We start from the raw sequence: 21,388 nt of genomic DNA on the forward strand, positions 1-21,388 counted from the left end.
AAAAGATGCCTGTCACATGGTCCAAGAGCACTGTTAAGTCTAATTTTTAGGAAGTAAGATTGACATATTGGCAGACATGGTCAAATTAAAATCTGAAAATGACAATTACTTTAAAGAAAAAAATCCCAATGGCACACATATGGACACATGATCGGACGGTTCTGAAGTGCCCAGAAGCTGCATTTCTAGGCGCATTCCGGTTTTCTGTGACGCCTTCATGCAATGCTGACGGCACCAGTTACACACTCCATGGACAAAGATTGCTGCGCCATGAAACACGAGTGTAGCAGTTGATTCTGGCCCGCTGGGCGCAACACTTTGTCTCTGGCATTGTTCAATGGTTTACTCATATTTGATTAGTGCATTTTTCTGTAATGGCTGTAATGCGACCGAAAAAGAAATGCAAATATAATAAGAATCAATCATCAAGGGCCCGATTCATGGAATTATCTGTGCAGAAAATTGGGACTTTGCGCGCCAAACTGTGCACAAAATCCTGTTAGTCGATTCATGTAACCGACAGCATGTTACTTTTTCGTTCTTTGCAGAGACTTTGCGCAGGCTCAGCATGTCACTGCGAGAGGCCTAGTGCTTTGCGCAAGACACCACGCAGAGCATGGGCGTGGCTTGTGTAGTGGGCAGGGTATTATTATAATTAGTTATTTATAACGCGCTTAATACCCACAGGTTTATAAGCGCGACCCCAGGGATCGAACTTGTGTTGCTCCATGTCGTCTTGCTTCTAAGACGAGCGTGTTGCCCCTGAGCTATCCTCCCAAGCCTTAGGGGCAGGTATGGGGCAGGACTCAGGTATTGAGGAAGAACAAGGGAAAAGGTGGGCCTTACGAGAGAGGGCCAGTAGACAGTCCATCGTACGCCCACTATTCCATGGAACGACACGTATTCATGGATCCGAGCGTGCAACCTCTCGGCAGGGGAATGCCCATGCAAAGCCCTCACACTATCCGCCACCCGAAGGCAGGTGTACAGACACCTAAGCTTAGGATACACCACGCAGAGGTAAGATCGTGTGTCGGATTTAGGGGTGTGTATATGCAGACAGGGGTTCAGATCTAATTTAGGGGGGCTCGCACGCAGATTTTCTGAGTTTTTTCCGAGTTATGATAAATCACACGCATGTTGTCAGGGTGGTGGTAACAGTTACAGGTGACGCCGCAAAGGGTCCTTGAGATACAGGCCTGCTTGCGGGGGAGCCCACTCACTGTTTTAAGGGTGCATGTATTTGCGCCCCAGGGAGCACACAAAGGTAGCTGTTCTGACTCTTTTTACTTTGCGTGGGGGCGTGACGGGGGTGCTCCGGCTGTGACTTGCATATACAGTTACTTTGCGCCAAAGATTCCATGAATACGCAGAGCACACAGAAAAACATCTGCGTGCAGTCTCACGCTGAGTCTTTCTCGGCGCACAGCCTTTGTGGGATCTCTGCACACTGGGATCTCTGCACACTTTTCCATGAATCGGGCCCCAAGTGTATAACAACAGAGATATTGGATATTAAAGTGTAGTTACTAAGGGCCCAATTCATGACATTTATTGCACGGTTCAAAGTGACTTTGCACTGCCGACACAAACCCTGATTCAAGTGTATGGTTGCAGTGCAAAGGCCATGCACATTCAGTGCACAGTCATTTTTGCAGTACAAAATGACTTTGCACGGACTTTGCACTGCAAAAATACACTTTGCACAGTTCCATGAATCAGGGTTTGTGTCGGCAGTACAAAGTCACTTTTCAGCAGTTCAAAGTCACTTTGAGCCATAAAAAAAAACATGAATCGGGCCCCAAGCGTGTGGCCTCCAAAGATGTCACTGAACCCTGTTTCTAATTTTACAAAATATCACAAAGCGCTCCTGCCATCTAGTGGTTAGGTGTAGAAGTGTTTGTTGGTCCAAACAGCATTTAAGCCATTAGCATCCTGTTTTTATGCCACAAGTAGATTATAGGGGAAACATGTCAAACATGCCAAAGTAACCAAATACAGACTGAGATACCACGAGCTGGAGTTAGAGACTAGCTGACTCATCTCAAACAAGAAGCTTAGGGACGACAGAGTCAGTCCTCAGTGTGACTTGAGAGAAGTAGAAAATGACAGTCACTTCCTCCTGCATTGTCCTATATACAAAGACAAGCGGGACACTTATTTCCCCACATTTTGCAAGAACGAGGAAGTCCTTGCCAGTAAAACTGGACAAGAAAAGCTCTCCTTCATCCATGGACAATGGCCCGAATTAGCAGAGAGAGCAGCACAACATGTTTATGCAGGCCAACAAAGAGACAAAAGACCTCATCACGAGTTTGGCGGTAACCCTTAAATCCGGCGGTAGCGCTTTTACCGCCGGATTTAAGGGTCTGCCAAATCAGGGCTTTGGTGGATTTCTCCCCAGCTCTGAGCTGGGAGGAAATCCGCTGAAAATTCGTGCTCATACCGCCGGCGGGAAATCCGCCAGAGGTATGAGCGCGAAATTTACCCATTGAGCCCAATGGGGAATGGGTAAATGACATTTGTGATGTCATCTTTGATGTCCTGGGTGTTAGTCTTAGCAGTGCACGGTGGTGGCGCGAGTTATGGTTGTTTAGCTTACCATAACTGGGGAATTTCAGGGGGTTTTCGGTTTTACTTGGAACCATAATGGCACGTTTGTATTATGGCACAGGTTTTCAGTAGCGCAACTTAACCATAATGTACCCTTAACAAAGTTTTTTTTTAGTGAATTGTATGGGTTTTTAGTAGGACAATGTAAGTGTAAGGTCTTGTTAAGAAAGAAATTGTGTACTGCATGTCACAGATTTTCGGGAGAGCAACGTAACCATAACGTCCCTTTAGCAAGGGTCGTTTGGTAAACAGTATACACCTTGCAAAAAATGCCACATGAAGGTATGCTGGCATACTACACCGTGACATGTCCTAGAATCAGTACACACTTAACTGTACGATCTGTGCCTCGTGGGCAGTGTGGAAATACATTTTATAATCATGTAGCAATGTCCACCTCCAACATTTGCCGTACACAACGCCAACATGTATTGCTATGCAGCGATTAGCAATGCGCTACACATTATATATCGGTAGCAAAAGTTGCAGTTATCTTAAAAACACATAATAATAATTAGGCATTTATATAGCGCTACGAACCCTCAGGTATCTGAGCGCTGCTTATTATTACCCACGGTGTGTGGTGCTCATTTATCGACCTCGGAAGGATGAAAGGCTGAGTTTGGCCCTGCCGGGATTCAAACCTGCATTAGCAGGCTCTGCACGGATGTCAAAGCGAGTGCTCTACTCACTGTGCCACTTGACATCAACTAAAGGCATCCTTCCTCCCTAAGAAACAGCAGCAGTGGTGTAATGTGAAAGCATAAGAAACAGTGGCGCTACCTTGCACATAACAGATAAAATTTCTCGCCATACATCTACCGACCCATATTGCTGTTTGTTGCCTTTTTGCTCATTGCCGTTCGCAAATTGACTTATTGCTTGCCGTGCCAAAAAAGAAAGGCACCCGTAAACAGAGGAAATAATGTGTTAATAACAGCCTTTCACAGTGTAAGGAAAAAAAAATTGGCATACACTCCAAGTACTGCATATTTCTCAGTAAAGTACATAGGCTAAATAATCTTTGCCAGTAATAGTCTAAATTAGGAAAGCAGTAACGTGTGGTACTGGAAAGTACGCCTACTTGTTGTAATCCGGAGCGGCTTTGGCAGTTTGGATTACAAAACAAAATCCTCTTTCAAGATGGCCGCCATAGAAAGGGAAGGCGGTTATTGCATACATACGCCCTCTTCCCTTTCCATGGTAGGCTGCTCAAAGCACAAGTACGTGACGCAACACTTGTAAATAAACATACAGCGACGTACAACCTAATAACGTACATTTGGAAATAATACAGTGAAAGGTAAAAGAAAATGTGAACATTATAGAGTTTGCAAAGTAGGTTTATTTAACAACAAACTGGCAGAGTCCATCGGAGTAAGCCCATTTTCAATACGATCATAACAATGCTTGTAAGGGCGGCATAGGAAATGGTGAAGAAGAGGAGCATGTTGTTTTTTTGGCACAATTATTTAACTCTTCGTTGAAGCAGTTGCTTTGTTTCCACAGTTATTTCCCAGAAGTCATCATGACCTGGAGCCTACAGCACCATAAATGAAGTGACGTTGCTCCGAATAGCGAGTTCAGCGTACGGACAAATCAGGCTTACAGTCTCATTCCACATAATTATTATGGACAGGCAAACGCTCACCAGCAGTTGCATTTGCCGTCCGAAGAAGCCCTCACTCGGCATTTGAAAACCATGGCAGACACAGTATGGCATGATATACCTAGGCGGGAAAATTTACAGAAAGTACGTGTCAATAACCAATCTCTACCAAAAAATTTCAAAAAAGACACAGAAAATGTGCAAAGTACAACACAAATGTATGTGTTCAAACATGACATGTTAGTAAAATGTTACTTATTTCCATGAGAACCTATAGTAGCAGGCTACAAATGGTGACATTTTGCATGCGCCATAAGTAGGGTTGCCAACTCTTTGATAGTCTGTCACGGGACACTTGCCCACAAGGCGGTCATGACGTCACGTCATTCACTTGGCCCGCCCCTTTGTAAATGTAATTTTTTTTCAATGGCTCTTAATTTCTGGCTTAATTGAAATGCAAATGGTTTGTCCTTGGGAGGGGATGGTCACGTTTTTTAACTGCAAACATGCCCATCACGAACCCAGAAACAAAGCATTAGCATTTCAATGAAGTGAGGTGTCAGAGCGTTACAGTTCCAACTGTAGGCTCAAAAGGAGCCAGGGCTGCAGAGCCAGCGGACAAAAAAAGCAGCAGTCGGCAGTGCCGTGCTGTGTACATGACCCCTTCAGCTTGCAGAGTGGCTGTGCTGGAGGCAGGTTGTTCCGACGCAAATCGGGACAACCTGCGTCCCGCACAGCCACTCTGCAAACCGCAGGACGGAGCACCTAATTGCGGGACAATCCCCCGAAATCCGGGACAGTTGGCCACCTTAGCCGTAAGAGTAAAAAAAATACCAACTACACAGAAAGAGGATACATCATTTATGAAATAAAATATAAAGGACAATTAAAAAAAATTACATCTCCTCATTTCAAAGAATACCAAAAAAACGTGCAAAGGTACACCCAAAGCTATGAGGACAAAGTTACCGTTTCAAATAAAAAATACGAATGCTAAAAAAGGATGAGTGCACTCATAAACTACAAACGTACAACCTGGTCACTCTGCAACGTTACAGGAAAAATGTAACAGTGCATAAAGATTATACAGCAATTATATTAGCACAATTAGATGTGCGGTAATGGTACAATAAAGTGCAGGTGGCTGTAGAGTGAGCAACAATAAACTTACATAATATTTACTGCCTCCATTCTGTTTGTGCAAGTCACACGCCAATGTATTTGCATCGAAGAATCTTCGTATACTGATATTGCAAGTCCCTTGCAAACATTTTAAAACATAACCTTATCAATTGCTATTTTTTTCGACCCTTTCATTCCGTGAATTGCTACTAACTTTCCCTTTCGGTCAAGGTCAAAAAACAATTGCCCCTCATACATTCACTCGGATGCGCGGGAATGCTGAGCGGTCAACCGAAAAAGCAACTCATGTGGCATTCACTAAAAAACCAAATACATTCTTTCTTTGAAGCAACATATTGCAATCCAATTATGAGAACTGCTACTCCCACACACCTACAGAAGCGCTGTTTCTAGCAAACACTGCAGATGGTGTCCTTAGTTTTGTAAACCTACGACGCCAGTCTGACCGCAATTTAATTTCAAAAAGATTGTAACTCACACGCCATAATTAATCGTGGTACAGTGAGCACAAACTTCCATTTAAACGTATCACTTTGGTGACAAGAAAAGTCCACTTTTTCAGTTTGTACTTGCACATCCCATTCTGCCCCCCTCAAAGGTCACCTTCTGAAATACTATTACATGAGTGTGACAAGTCCAATCCTGTCTTCTTTTGGATGAGCTTCTGGCGATGTGCGCATACAGTAAAACATGAATAAAAGATAGGGGAGCCACAAAAGAAAGCTGACGTATTTCACGCTGTTCTACAACCAATCAGGGAAAGAGCCACATGTTTGCGGGCACAAACCTTTTCCCCCATTCAATCTAAGGGGAATAGAGACGTTTTGAGAACCCCTGCCCCTTATAACTTTCGCCCCCTGCCCCAAACATCACCAAACTTTCCAAAGAAAGTCAGAGTGTTAGATTTTTTTTTGGTGCAAACTTTGGTAACGAACCATCGCAGGATACCACAGGTATAAGGCTGCCAAAAAGTGTTCTTCCTATGGAAACAGGAACTGCACCATAACAACACAGCCACTAACGTGCCTGTCTAATATGCTGCAGTGCTTGAGGGCTGGACATAGACATTTGGAAATGTGCGCACAAACATTTGAATGTATACGTGTACATTGCCTTATAACTGCACTGCTGATAAGGTCGTTTCTGGGTGCATGGCTTTCGGCCATGCATCCAACACTGTACACCCTCCCCAAAACCACCTAACATGTTAACCTATACTACGGGTGTATGCATTGCTATAATATGATGTGGTGGTTCTGGACAGGGCCTAGTGTTTTAGATGTATTGTATATGGGCTACAGCCTGCAGCCATGCAGCCAAATTCTACATCCTGCCCACAACCACCTCAGTGATGTGCAGTGGAAGGGGTGTATTGATAGGAGTGGTATGCTTCACTTGATCTAGCCAGAGACTGCATGCCTAGCTGTATGTCCATAGATATTACAATGTGTTGGTGTGCACTGGCTTATACCTGCAGCCCTTATAACTTTGTTTTTGGGTGCATGGCCTTCGGCCAACCATGTAAAATGTAATGTAATAACGACATGTACTCAACTGCAATGGTCACTAACACCATGTGTGTCCTTCGATCATTTTCAAGGTACCTGCACACAGCACGTACTGAAATACTACCCTTATTACACCCCTCGTTTTTTGGACGTACAAATATCCTGAACAAGGAAGCAATTGAGAATACATCATTAACAGTGGCCGCCCAAAAAAGCACAGTAGTTCGTCCATCTCTTACTCTCGGAACCTCCTCAATTAATATAGGAGATCAAAATAATTTCCCAAACACCATTTTGAATGGCGAACACATCATTAACACCTACCGCCCAAACAAGTAGAGTATTTAACCCATGTCTTACTCTATAATCCTCCCCACGCACTGTAGCAGAGCAAAACACTTTCCAAAACGGCATTTCGCCTCTGGTAGCGACCGCGCTATCTTCGGATCCAAGATGTCGGGTGCATCCACACATTCTGACGCACATCATGGCCCACTGTAGCCAATCGGCGAAGACGTTGCGTGTCCGCGGTCATGACGCTACCCCCCTGGCCAATCGGTATCTTAGATATCACTAATTCTTTTAGACATATTCTTTGGTCGTTTTAAAAGCAAACTACTGGACAGATTGGCACCAAATTTACAAAAGCATGCTTTCGGGACCAAGGCCCTGCCCCTGCCGCAAATTTGGTAACAATCCGTCCAGCAGTTTCACCTGTAGGCGTGCACAAGGTTTTCCCCCCTTTCAGTCTATGGGAAAAAAAGATGTTTTGGGACCCCCCTATAACTTTTCTCCCCCTGGACCAAACATCACCAAACATTGAAAAAATATTCAGAGTGATCCATATACTTTTTTAGCAAAGTTTGGTTTGGATTCGTCCAGGGGGAGCGAAGTCGAAGTTATAAGCCGCCCAAAAAGTGCTCTTTCTATGGAAACAGCAACTTAACCATAACTACCATAACTACACAGCCACAATATATATATATATAGTTCGCCTTGCACGTGCCAGCTGGATTTGCAATTCTCCATGTATTAGCAGCTCCTTACCCAGAAATAGTTGCTCCTTACATGTGGGCCTCATAGCAGCTTGAACTTTAGAGGGCAATACTTGCAAGGACTGATAGCAGCATGTATTTATTTTAAATAAGGCGGATGCCGTGGGTTTTCTTATTGTGTTCTCAGATATTTAAAACTTTTAAAACTAAGAAAAAACACACCACCCAAGACTATGGACTGTCTCCCATCCATGCAGTAACCAGGATTGACCCTGTTTAGCTTCAAAGCAATGACAGGGCCGGCCCCCTCAAACCCGCTCCTCTGTGCCCCCACACACCCTTGATGGCCTCCTCATCTCCCCTGCCCTCTCCCATTCCTGCCACAACACAAGCTGTTTCCGTGACACAGTTTGCTATGAAATGACAGATATTCGCGGATATAGCCGAGGTTACAGAAAAACTTTATGTTACAAAGTAAGTCCCTAGACCCACTCCAATTCTCAAATTTCACTTGGTGTTCTCCCCCCACCTCTAGATTGATGGCATTTGCGTGTTTATTTCCCTGCAAATTGCTTTTTTCCTGGGTTTCATGTTCCGATACCCTCGGCTATAGCCGCGGCTATCTCTTGCATTGAGAAAAAAAAAATGACGCCGGTTTCATTTATAAACACCGTTTCTCTGCAATTTACCCAAGATATAGTGATATATTTCAGAGAAGGAGGAACCCCATTTTCTCCATTTTTAAATGACTGTACCGAATAACCCAAAACACAAAAAGGCCTCAAGTCAATGCTTCGTGTCCAAGTTGTTTTGGACCTGGTCCAATTCTGTCCGGCGGTTTGAACTGTGTGGTCCGTCAAAAATTGCCCTTTTTTGTCTATGGGAAAATTAATGAAAAGTAGGCTGCAACTTTATTTGTTTTTGTTTTCTTAATAACTTTTTTATTTTTTAACTAATCTTACCAAACTTTGCAGTCGGTTGGTGGAGGGCGTCCCTATGTGACTTCAATTTTTCTGCCGAATCCGTTGCACGAGACAAAGGTTATTGGCAACTCATTTTTTTGGGGTTCCTATGGGAGTTGAACTCACCTTAACTATAGGGCGGCAAACACCCAATAGGTAAGGGGAGTCAGACTCCGATAGGAACCCCTCAAAATTCTATCATTAATATCTTTTGATTTGTGTAATGGTTTTGGCCTAAATTTCAGAAGTGATTATAAACCTGTGGGCCCCTCCGTCCCCCCAGACTGCAAAGTTTTGTTAAAAAATATAAAGGTTATTAAGCGTCAAAAACATTTTGTTTTTCAAAAGTGCTGCCAACTTCCCATTAATTTTCCATGAACAAACAAGATCAATTTTTGGCAAAGCGCACAGCCCAAACCGTTGGATGGATTTGGACCAGCTCCAAAACAACTTGGGCACGAAGCGTTGACTCGCGATCTATGCGTGGTTTGGGGTTATTCCGTGCAGTACTTATTTAAATATTTGATGTAGAAAGGGGTGCCCCTTCTCAAAAATAGATAGCTATATCTTGGGGATTTACCCGAAAAACCAGGGTTTTTTAGAACTGAAACAACCGCTGTCTTGTTTTTCTCTCGATGCAAGAGATGTCTACAGCTATAGCCGAGGATACTGGGAAATGAAACGCAGGAAAAAAAACTATTTGCAGGTCAAAAAACATGCAAATGCCCTCAGGCTAGAGGTGCGAGGTGACTAGAGGGGAACAAGTGAAATTTGGGATTTGGAGGAGGGCCTAGGGACTGAGTTTGCAATACAAAACTTTCTGTAGCCTTGAATAGCTTGCCGATATTTGTGGCTATAAAGAACTACTGATAGCAGAGGATATGTGTAGTTCTTTACCCGCTGTTACTCAGGGGTGAAAAGATTGTCATCCAGGTCTCCCATCCATGCAGTAACCAGAACAGATCCTGCTTAGTTTTAAAGTGAGGAAGGGGCCAGCCTCCTCAGGCCATGTTGCCCGATAAATGACCCCAAGTTACAAGACCACTTAGAGAAACGGACCCGCCCTTTCCTTGCTTTGAAGCTAAGCAGGGTCAGCCCTGCTTTGAAGCTAAGCAGGCTCAGTCCCGGTTACTGCATCGTTGGGTGACCGAAATGGGCATCCAAATAATTTATTTATTTTAAACCATGCTACTGTCAATCCTTGAAAGTTTTGCACTCAGAGACCATTGTTTGCCTTTTGCTAAATTGCATTCTGGTATTTGTAGTCTCCCAGTAAATCATAAAAAAACAAAAATATATTTTTACAGCAACAGTGGATTTCCCATCCCGGCAGTAACTGAGATGAACCCTACGTAGCTTCAAAGCAGAGCAGGGAAGGGAATAGCTCCCTAAGGCCATGTTTCTTAATAAATACGCCCACCTAACAATACCACTTAGAGGAACATGGCCTAAGGGGGCTGGATCCTTCCTCGCTTTGAAACTAAGCAGGGGTAGGTCCCGATTACTGAATGGATGGGAGACAGCCCACAGTCCTGAATGCGGTGTGTTTTCTTAATTTGAAATATCTCATAACACAAGGCATCCGCATTATTATTTTTTAGACCATGCTACTGTCATACGTTGAAGGTTTTGCACTCAGAGACCATTCTGGTAGTTGTAATTTCACAGTCAAGATGGAAGGAATAATTCCACAACTGTACACGTTTTGCCTAACATAGTACTATAAGGATTTATATATTTGAGTGACACTATGGTATGTGCACATTTCAAGTTAGCTTTATAAAGTAGAGTATTGTTGAGAGCCAGACATGGGGGTGAGGAGGGGAAATGATGAAAGCGCAGGTAAGTCATGAGTATTTGGCCATGATGTAGCAAGAGAGTTTGCAATCCTGGACACTGGTGCAGTTATTTTCTCCTGATTGTGGCTGCTTTTCCGGGCACCAGTAAAGGACACATGTGGGTGGACAGCATAACTTCTTTTCAGAGGGCGAACACAACACCTTGGGTTTTTTGAGGTTGTCAAGCTTGCTCAAGTATTTGGCTACCAGGATTTCACTCATGTTGGCATGTTCCCAGTGCAGACGCTTACTCGCAAGACCACAAGCACTCGTATTAGGAATATTTCACGATAGAGTGCTGGGTTTAAAAGGTGACCACCTTTTATACTTTGTCAGCATATTTATTGGAACATTTCCTCTCTCAGGTTATCTTTTCTTGTGTTCCTTTCTTTTCTTTAAAGTCCAATGCTATTTTGTCTTGCACACTTTCGTCTAAGGAGGTCTACTGAACTACATTTCTTTATTTCACTTTAAGATATATGTTCACTTACTGTGCATACATTCATGGGTGACAGCTATTGATTTTCACTATGGGGGCAAAAGTACTTGGGCATGTGTTAGTTTTTCAGCTGGTCATGTTGGTCCCTTTTACGTTTTGCTTAAATGTGGTTAGTTGGGGTTGTGCGATGTATGAGAACAGTCACCAAGAGACCGGCCATAAATCAAGGGGCTTGTGGCACGCTGCTTAACTAAAGTGTTTGCTCCCCTGCAAACAATTTAATCGCACAGGGCATTAAATAAAAACATTGGGAGTTCTCAAAGCCTGCCATCTTTTATACATAATTTTCAAAAAAGATATTTTTACAGCTACAATGACATCACAGGTGAAAAATGACTGGTGACCCGGGGTTCCCATCCATGCAGTAACAAGGACTGACCCTACTTAGCTTCAAAGTGAGGAACAAAATGCCAGCCTCCTTAGGGCATGGTGCCTAATAACTGAGGGAAAGTTGCAAGTCCACTTAGAGCAACATGGCATGAGAGGGCCAGCCCTTTCCTCACTTTGAAGCTAAGCAGTACTGCATGTATATTCATGAGTACCATCTTTTGATTTTTGCCATGGGTGCAGAAAGTACCCTGGCCTCTGTTATTCTTGCAGCCCATCATTTTGTTCCTGTTTCTGTGCTGCTTAAATGTGGTTGGTTGGGGTTGTGCGATGTATCACAGCAGTCACCAAGAGACTGGCCATAAAACAGGGGGCTAGGAGCACGGGACAGGACATTTTTGGCACGGCCAGTTAGGCACATGCCATTATGGCGTGAATGTTTCGATGCAGGTCCCGTTTGGGCGCACCCAGTTAGATGCAGCAAGTTGGGCACAGGGACCTCTCTGCGCAAGGATGATTTGGCGCTACAGGTCACAGTTGGCATGAACCTGCAGGCATTTTTCATTTTGTAATATGGATTAAACGTGAAAAACATTTATTTACTGCAACATTATAAAAAGGGATGGGACATGTATTACACCGTAGTTGCAGAATTGAACATGTAATAAACATGAAACACATTTGTTTACTGCAACGTTATAATACAGAATGGAACATGTATTACACCCTCTCTGGGTGACATTATTTAACTGACAAAATGAAATAAAAAAACATTTGTGCTTAGCGCTGCCTTTGAGAACCCTAGCTTGCAGGAGTTTGAGACGAAGCACTTAACCATCATGCTACAATGGGTTTATAGTGACATTTTCGAATGTCACAATTTCAAATGCCTTTTTCTCGAAGAAAAAATGCAGAAGAAAAAAAAAAGTTGAATGTTTTTTTTTTTTTATGGGGGGTGCCACCCAAACCCCCTGTTTTTTTTATTGACCCTTTTTTACTAACTAAACCCAAAAAACATATAAAATATCCAAAAATATATTCTACATTTTTTTTCGACATTTTCTTTTTCCGACAAAAAGGCATTCGAAATTGTTGATTCAAAATTTTAAATGGATACCGCTACAATGATAGTATTGTTTGAATTTTCATAAGTTTCATAATTAGCATTTTACAATTGGACATATTAAATTGTAAAAGTATTAAATGGATGCACAGAGAAGCACTAAGACATTGTGGCATAGTGGTTGAATGCTGGTTCTTGAACTCTGGCAGTTCAAGGCATTTTTAAAACAGTATATTTTAGTAAACACTCTGTATTCAGGACTATGTAGTCTTAACATGCATGCCTTTGATCCAGGTGGCCTCCTTCATGGAAAGGTTCACCGAATCAGTGCATGATTTTAAGAAGGTCTTTTGAGCTGCACTAACAATGGGGTAATTATAGTTGAGTGTCTTCCATTGCACGCGTGCCAGCACAAACAAAACTTTCTTTGCAGCTCACCCGGTCCCATTATACCCTTAATATATTGCGCTACTTTTAGACTTTAAAAACATTGGGGGAAAGTAGACACCACTCCTCTCCAGCCCCTAATTCTCACTTTCCCCAGCTGAAAAAAACATATTTTACTGTGTTGTCCCCCCTCCTCTGATTCTACACTAAATACGTCCTCCTCCTTCAGCAATTTACAGATCCCCTACTGCCATTCAACCCAAACAAATAGAGATGCAAGAGAAATCATATAGTTACATGTCTTGTATATATTGGTATATGCCACATATCCCTTGTTATTTTGAAGATGATCATTCAGATTTCCTTTTTACTTTACATTTTGGGACTTGTAGTACAGGACACTTGTTGGTCAAAACAAAACTACAAGTCACAAAATATATATATTTTTTAAAACTGGATGGGCATCTTCTGAATTACATGGAGACATGCACACACGCACACTCTGACAATACCAACTCACTCTCGACATGTCACAATGCTCACATACACACACGGGTGAACACGCATGCGCACACACTAACACTCGCCTTCATGGAGCAAATGTACACAAACACACGATCACATCTAACACACACATTGCATGCACACACTCTCAGATGACATGCACCCTCACACCACACATTCCCCCTTACATTGCACATATATTCAAAAAGAGGACTACACCATCTCAGGGCAACATTATATAACAGAACAAATTCAATTTTAAAAAATCACACTTATGCTGAACGCTGCCATCGGAGATCCTGCAGGAGTTTGAGACGCAGCACCAGCCCTACAGTTAAGGTGCGTAACGTCCCTTTTTACGCATATAATGAAAGGAAATACAGATTCTTTATTTTTCTACTGCGTACCATGTACGCTGTATTTATTAATAAAAAAAAATACTTTCTGCCACTAGATGGCACTGTAGTAAGCAAGCTCCTGCCTTGAGGCAGGCAGACACTTCCCTTGACAGTCTCTCTCAGAAGAATGTATCCTAATACAGGGCTCAAACCACCCCCTCACCACCCCCTCCTGGAAGACCTTTCCAGAAACACACGTGTCCTGCTGCATTTTTTTATATTTATTTTTTCCCGAATGTTAAAGGAAGTTAAACCGTCTTTAAAAGGCCCAGTTTAATTCCTATTCCCTTGTGCGTTTTTGTAGGCTGTGAGGGGAAATGTACAAGTAGCAGGGCCACACGTGGAGGGTGTTTGAGGTGTTTTATAGCAAGCACTTTCAGCACTGTTTGGAGGTGTTAGGTGTTTGTTTTTGTATCATATCTGTGTTTCTGCTCTGGCAGCGCTTTTCAATTGCATTTTTATTTTCTCTCTGACAGCCCGGACCTCTATCTGATATAATCTCGCATGGTCTGGACCGTCGGAGAGAAAATAAAAATGCATGGTCCGGACTGTCGGAGAGAAATTAAAAATGCAATTGAAAAGTGCTTGATCATTCCGAAGTCGGGTTGGATGATCAAGCAACTGTCTGTTTTAAACTGTTTTAAAATGCGTTTTTTTTTTCTCTGACAGCCCGGACCTCTATCTGATATAGTCTCGCATGGTCCGGGCTGTCAGAGAGAGAAAAAAACGCAATTTACAACAGATGTAAATCATGCTCCGTGTCTGTCTCCCTCCTTTCCCCCCACCCCCTGCTCATGGCCCGTGTCTCCCCTGTTCACCTCCACCCCCCGCTCATGCCCCATGTCTCCCTTCTTTCCCCCCACCCCCGCTCATGCCCCGTGTCTTCCTTCTTTCCTCCCCACCCCCGCTCATGCCCTGTGTCTCCCTCTTTCCCCCGCATCCCTGCTCATGCCCCGTGTTTCCCTTCTTTCCTCCCCACCCCCCGCTCATACCCCGTGTCTCCCTCCTGTACCCCTCATGCCCCGTGACTCTCCCCCGTTCCCCCCACCCCCCGCTCATGCCCCGTGTCTTTCCCCCACCCCCCGCTCATGCCCTGTGTCTCTCCCCTGTTCCCCCACCCCCTGCTCATGCCCCGTGTCTCCCTCCTGTTCCCCCCACCCCCTGCTCATGCCCCGTGTCTCCCTTCTTTCCCCCCACCCCCGCTCATGCCCCGTGTCTCCCTTCTTTCCCCCCACCCCCCGCTCATGCCCCGTGTCTTCCCTCTTTCCCCCCACCCCCTGCTCATGCCCCGTGTCTCCCTTCTTTACCCCCCACCCCCGCTCATGCCCCATGTCTCCCTTCTTTACCCCACCCCCTGCTCATGCCCGTGTCTCCCTTCTGTACCCCCCACCCCCGCTCAAGCCCCGTGTCTCCCTCCTGTACCTCCCACCCCCCACTCATGCCCCGTGTCTCCCTTCTTTACCCCCACCCCCCGCTCATGCCCCGTGTCTCCCTTCTTTCCCCCCACCCCCATTCATGCCCCGTGTCTTCCTTCTTTCCTCCCCACCCCCGCTCATGCCCTGTGTCTCCCTCTTTCCCCCGCACCCCCGCTCATGCCCCGTGTCTCCCTTCTTTCCTCCCCACCCCCCGCTCATACCCCGTGTCTCCCTCCTGTACCCCTCATGCCCCGTGTCTCTCCCCCGTTCCCCCCACCCCCCGCTCATGCCCCGTGTCTTTCCCCCCACCCCACGCTCATGCCCTGTGTCTCTCCCCATTTCCCCCACCCCCCGCTCATGCCCCGTGTCTCCCTCCTGTTCCCCCCACCCCCTGCTCATGCCCCGTGTCTCCCTTCTTTCCCCCCACCCCGCTCATGCTTTGTGTCTCCCTTCTTTCCCCCCACCCCCTGCTCATGCCCCGTGTCTCCCTTCTTTACCCCCATCCCCCGCTCATGCCCCATGTCTCCCTTCTTCCCCCCACCCCCTGCTCATGCCCCGTGTCTCCCTTCTGTACCCCCCACCCCCGCTCAAGCCCCGTGTCTCCCTCCTGTACCTCCCACCCCCTGCTCATGCCCCGTGTCTCCCTTCTTTACCCCCACCCCCCGCTCATGCCCCGTGTCTCCCTTCTTCCCCCCCACCCCCACTCATGCCCCGTGTCTCCCTTCTGTACCCCCACCCCCGCTCATGCCCCGTGTCTCCCTCCTGTACCCCCACCCCCCGCTCATGCCCCGTGTCTGCCCTGTTCCCCCCACCCCCGCTCATGCCCCGTGTCTCCCTTCTGTACCCCCACCCCCGCTCATGCCCCGTGTCTCCCTCCTGTACCCCCCACCCCCCGCTCATGCCTCGTGTCTCCCTTCTTTACCCCCCACCCCCGATCATGCCCCGTGTCTCCCTTCTTCCCCCCACCCCCATTCATGCCCGTGTCTCCCTTCTGTACCTCCCAACCCCCACTCATGCCCCGTGTTTCCCTCCTGTACCCCCACCTCCCGCTCATGCCCCGTGTCTGCCCTGTTCCCCCTACCCCCGCTCATGCCGTGTCTCCCTCCTGTACCCCCCACCCCCTGCTCATGCCCCGTGTCTCCCTCCTGTACCCCCCGCTCATGCCGTGTCTGCCCTGTTCCCCCACCCCCCGCTCATGCCCCGTGTCTCCCTCCTGTACCCCTCATGCCCCGTGTCTCTCCCCCATTCCCCCCACCCCCGCTCATGCCCCGTGTCTTTCCCCCCACCCCCCGCTCATGCCGTCTCTCCCCTGTTCCCCCCACCCCCCGCTCATGCCCCGTGTCTCCCTCCTGTTCCCCCCCACCCCCACTCATGCCCCATGTCTCCCTTCTTTCCTCCCCACCCCCCTACTCATGCCCTGTGTCTCCCTTCTTTCCCCCCCGCTCATGCCCCGTGTCTCCCTTCTTTCCCCCCACCCCCGCTCATGCCCTGTGTCTCCCTCGTGTACCTTTCCCCGTTTGGGACCGGTATACCCAGATGTGGAGCCCAGGATGCTGTGCAGAAGGGATGTGACCTAGCAGTTCGGGCTGCGCTGCCCTTTTGGGGATGGGGCCATGCCTGAATTGCATATGGTTTTTCCCCGTTCTATAATGACTTGGCAGGTGAAAAACGATGGTCAGGAGGGTTGCCCAGAGCAATGACAGTGGTTTAATAACAATTCTAAGCCTTCCAGCCATCACCTCTTTGTTTTTGCTTTGTCATGGCGACTGGGACAGCCTACAGGTATGCTCAAATGTGGGTCCCGGGGTGCTGTGCAGAAGGGATGGGACCTAGCAGTTTTGACGGGACTGCCCCTTTGGGGGTTGGACCAAGCCTGATTTGCATATGGTCTTTTCCTGTTCTATAATTGCTTAGCAGGTGAAGAACAATTGTCTGGATGGTTGCCCAGAGCAATTGCCAGAGGTTTAAGATTAATTCTAAGCCTTCCAGCCATCCCCTCTTTGTTTTTGCTTACATTATATAGCGCCATTGGCACACTCATGTGATATCATGATGTGAGCTGTTTGATGGCATGACTTTGGGTTGGCTTTCCAATAAACAGGCTCTGCATTTCAAATGCACTCTTTGTCACATATTTTATTTTAAAGGTCACTTGTTTCTAAGTAAAGGAGCAGGTCGAGCATGGCGACTGCTAATAACGTTGAACTGAACTTGCGCTGTTATTATCACTCGAGTTAGCAGTTAGAGCACGATTTTGTTATGTGTGTAGGTCTTGACACCCAAAACTTAAATATTTGTTTTAAGTAAACCGTGGAAGAAAGTGGCCATGCCCAAATTGAAAGTGTGGGTTAAAATCCCTGCTTCGCTGTTTAGCGTGTGTGATCCTGGGCAAATATTGTAATCTCACCCTAATTTCAACTGCAAAAATTGGAGTGCTTATGAATGATTACACAGGTGGTCAGTCAAAATCTCAAAAAAAAAATCTCGAATGCCAATAATGCCGAAAAAAAACAAAATTTTTTTTTAAAAAAGTCGAATTACTCTTTTTTTAATTATATATTTATTTTGGGGTCCGGGATTTAAAAAAATGGGTAAAACATTTTTTTTCAAAAAGGGGGGGTAGGAGGGGGAAGCCCCCCATTTCGAATAAAAACGGCATTAAAAAAATGCGACTTTTTTTTCGACATTTTGACTTTCGAGATTTTAACTTTTGATTTTATCACTATAAACCGATTACACATACACGGTACACGTATGTTGGATACGTTTTACTCTCTTGCAGAGGAGAAAGCTCATTTTTACTCTCTTAAAATTGCATTTACTCTCTAATTTCAAAAATCATGCGTAAAATACTCCCACCTCAAAATCCTATCTGGAGCACTGCGCAGAACTTTACCATTATGCTAAAATTATGTTATTGTTTAGATTCTCACAAGTTTCATAGTATTAATGGTATGCTCCATGAAGCACCAAGCCATTGAGGCCTAGTGGTTAAATGCTGGGGCTTGAACTCTGATGGATCAGGGTTAAAGGCTGTATGTATTATTTAATTTAAATAAAAGAAAAGCAACACAAGTGGGAGATGGCGAGGTTTGTTGCAGTGCAGTCCTGTGATCTTAGTTGGCATGAGGGTGTTTAGACGTGGCTGCAATGTCAGCCAAGTCCAAACATCCGTTGCGCCAAAATAACAGCGCCGGAATGGCTTTTGCATCAAAAAGGTTGTTCCGAAATTGGATCCTTCAGTGGAATGGCTGCGCCAAATCGGTGCATGGCAAAATCATGGCGCCGAAAAGGGGTGTACCACTTGGAGCAAGCTGCTTAACCAAAGTGTGTGTGCCATGGTAAGTAATTTAATGTCACTGCGCATTGCCTTAAACATTGTGAGTTCTCAAAGCCTGCAATCCAAAGGCCATGGGTAGTGGTCTGATAGCGTTTTAAAATGAACTGTGACCACTGACCATGGCCGAAGACCATGCTAGTGGTACGGAAGCGTTCCAATGCATTGTAACAAAACCTTTGAAATTCAAGGAAAATAGTATAGTTGCAGGGACATAAAGGTGAGAACTTAATGCAACAAAACCCCTGAAATTCATCTAAAGCTACCTTAACTTCACGCCCCCTGTTGCGCAGCCTATGACCACAATGATGACATCACAGATCACTGATGACATCACTGGTGATAACGCTAATTACATTGAATATAACTGATCAAATCAATAATGGAATTAGACATAACATCATTTATAAGTTTGCTCATGAAAAGTTTGATTTCCTTAATAACAATTTAGGCCGTGGACTTGGCCATGACAAAGTCTGGAGTCACCGACCAGCACCAAAGGCCATAGCTAGTGGTCGGTTGGTGTTAAAAAATATCAATGTGCATGATTAAAAGCCATGCCTAGTAGACCATCACTGTTTTAAAATACACAGTGAGCAACATTGATAGCTGTAGACTGTGGCCATGGCTAAAGGCCATAGGTAGTGCCCATTAATATGTTAGAATATACAGTCGGCACAGCCAAAAGCTGGTGCCACTGGCTGGTATTGTGTTGAAGACCATGGCTAGTGGCTGGGTAGTATATATAAAATACAGGGGGCACGGAGGAAGGCCATAGCTAGTGGCTGGTTAGTGAAGTATAATAGACGGCACGGCCGAAGGTCTTCACTTATGGCATTTTATTACTTAAAAAAATACAATGGACACGGCCAAAATATGTACACACTGCTCAAGGTCAAAGGCCATGGCTAGTGGCCCATTTATATGTATAGAATATATAAAGATTTTGGTCACTGGCCTATTGTGCTAAAGTCCATGTCTATTGCCTAATCGGTATATATAATATACTGTGTACACTGTTGAAAGCTGTATCTACTGATAAAGGCCAAAAGCTATAGTTGCTAGGATGTTAGTGTTTTAAAATATTCAGTGCACATGGGTGAAGGTTGTGACCACTGTCCATAGCTGAAGGCCATGACTAGTACCCATTCAAGTGTTAAAATATATTTGGCCATGCACACTGACCATGGCTGAAGGCCATGCTTAATGGCAGTTACTGTTGTAATGTAATTAGTGATGTCATCAGTGATGTGATCTGTGATGTCATCATTGTGGTCATAGGCTGCGCAACATGGGGCGCAAAGTTAAGGTGGCTTTAGCTACATTTCAGGGTATTTGTTGCGTTAAGTTCTCACCTTAACGTCCCTGCAACAAAATGTTGTCCTTCAATATATATATCACATTTGCACATTTAGCCATCATGGTTTTTAGCATAATTGCTCAAATGTTTTACTAACACCATGTTAATCAGATTCTAACAAAGTTAGGCGAAGATAAAAGAGAAGATAAACTAAGTCCTTTATGGCATGATAAGACAATAGAATATGATTTTATTAGCAGGAATATTTGTATATTTACCTGCTAGGTGGAAATTATATAAAGCAGGTGAATTTATATTTTTTTGAACCGAATTTATTATATGGGTGTGGACACAACCAAATGGCAAAACACAATTAAATGAAATACTCAATATTATATATATTATACTTAGCGTTAATGTTGTATTTTAAGGCACAAGGCACTTTATAAGATAAAATCGGGAATACTTTTTAATATATATAGTATATTCCTATCTGGTATTACAGTTAGCCAATATCGTATTAAGCACTAGGCACTTTATTTGAGGAGATATTTAATCTCCTCTAATATATGTAGCATATCTGCACAGGATATTACAATCAGTTGATATTGCACTATGCAATAGGCACTTTATCAAAGACTGTATGGAATTTCCAAAACAAATAAGTACATTTTTTTTTACTAAATATAAAATTAATCATCCAGTGAGTAACAATATTTGTCAAAGTTACGAGATCATGTGATTTCCACCAAGAGATTGATAGAAATTAAATTTCCAGCTAAGCACCAGTCACTTTAAAATTTCAAGCATATGGTTAAATAACAGAAAACCAGAGTGAATGAGCATGTATATATGCATACATATGCACACTCACCTCGCCTGCATGATTAAAAGTATAAATATGCCATTTTTATGCATTTTTTGTAATATTTAATCACATTCAATGTCAAATGTCACATATCTCTGATAATATTGCACTTGTATTTTATAATATAAATTTTCCTAAACCACTGTGCCAAAAACAGTCTGTGATTTTAATGTTAGAGGCAAAATATACTCATCCAACATGGCCGCTTTTAACAAACAAACAACAATGGTAAAAACAGCGGTCTAGTAGTTAGAACACAGGAAAAAGGATCAAAACCAAACAGGAAATACAATATAAGTTGATGTAAACATGGTGTTAGTTACAATCTGAAGAAGCCCAGTTTGGGATTAAACGCGTTATTGCATTTTTTCACGGGTGTGCTCTTTTTAGTCCATACCAAAAATAAAGGACATTTTTATCAATGAAACTTGCATGAGCGGCGTACTTTTTTGGAGGAATGCTGGATGGAGGAGTGCCGCTGTGAGCCGCTAATTCGCGGTTCGTTTTCTGCTTGGATATATATATGTATATGTCTGTACCAATTCAACCTTTTGAATATTGTGTTTAATGCCAACAGAAGCATTTCAGTTCAAATTCGTATTTCAAAGTTGCGCGTAAATAT

The 21,388-nt window shown here is 44.4% G+C and overlaps 1 protein-coding gene across 4 annotated transcripts in view; it reads left to right on the forward strand.

The window, feature by feature from the left end:
- Positions 1-21,388, forward strand: part of HIVEP2 (HIVEP zinc finger 2) — a 532,634-nt gene that overhangs the window by 508,725 nt on the left and 2,521 nt on the right. The gene's annotated exons all lie outside the window — the stretch shown is intronic.

This window comes from Ambystoma mexicanum, chromosome 4p (genome assembly GCF_040938575.1).
Source record: "Ambystoma mexicanum isolate Mex_15411 chromosome 4p, UKY_AmexF1_1, whole genome shotgun sequence".
NCBI classification, from domain to species: domain Eukaryota; kingdom Metazoa; phylum Chordata; class Amphibia; order Caudata; family Ambystomatidae; genus Ambystoma; species Ambystoma mexicanum.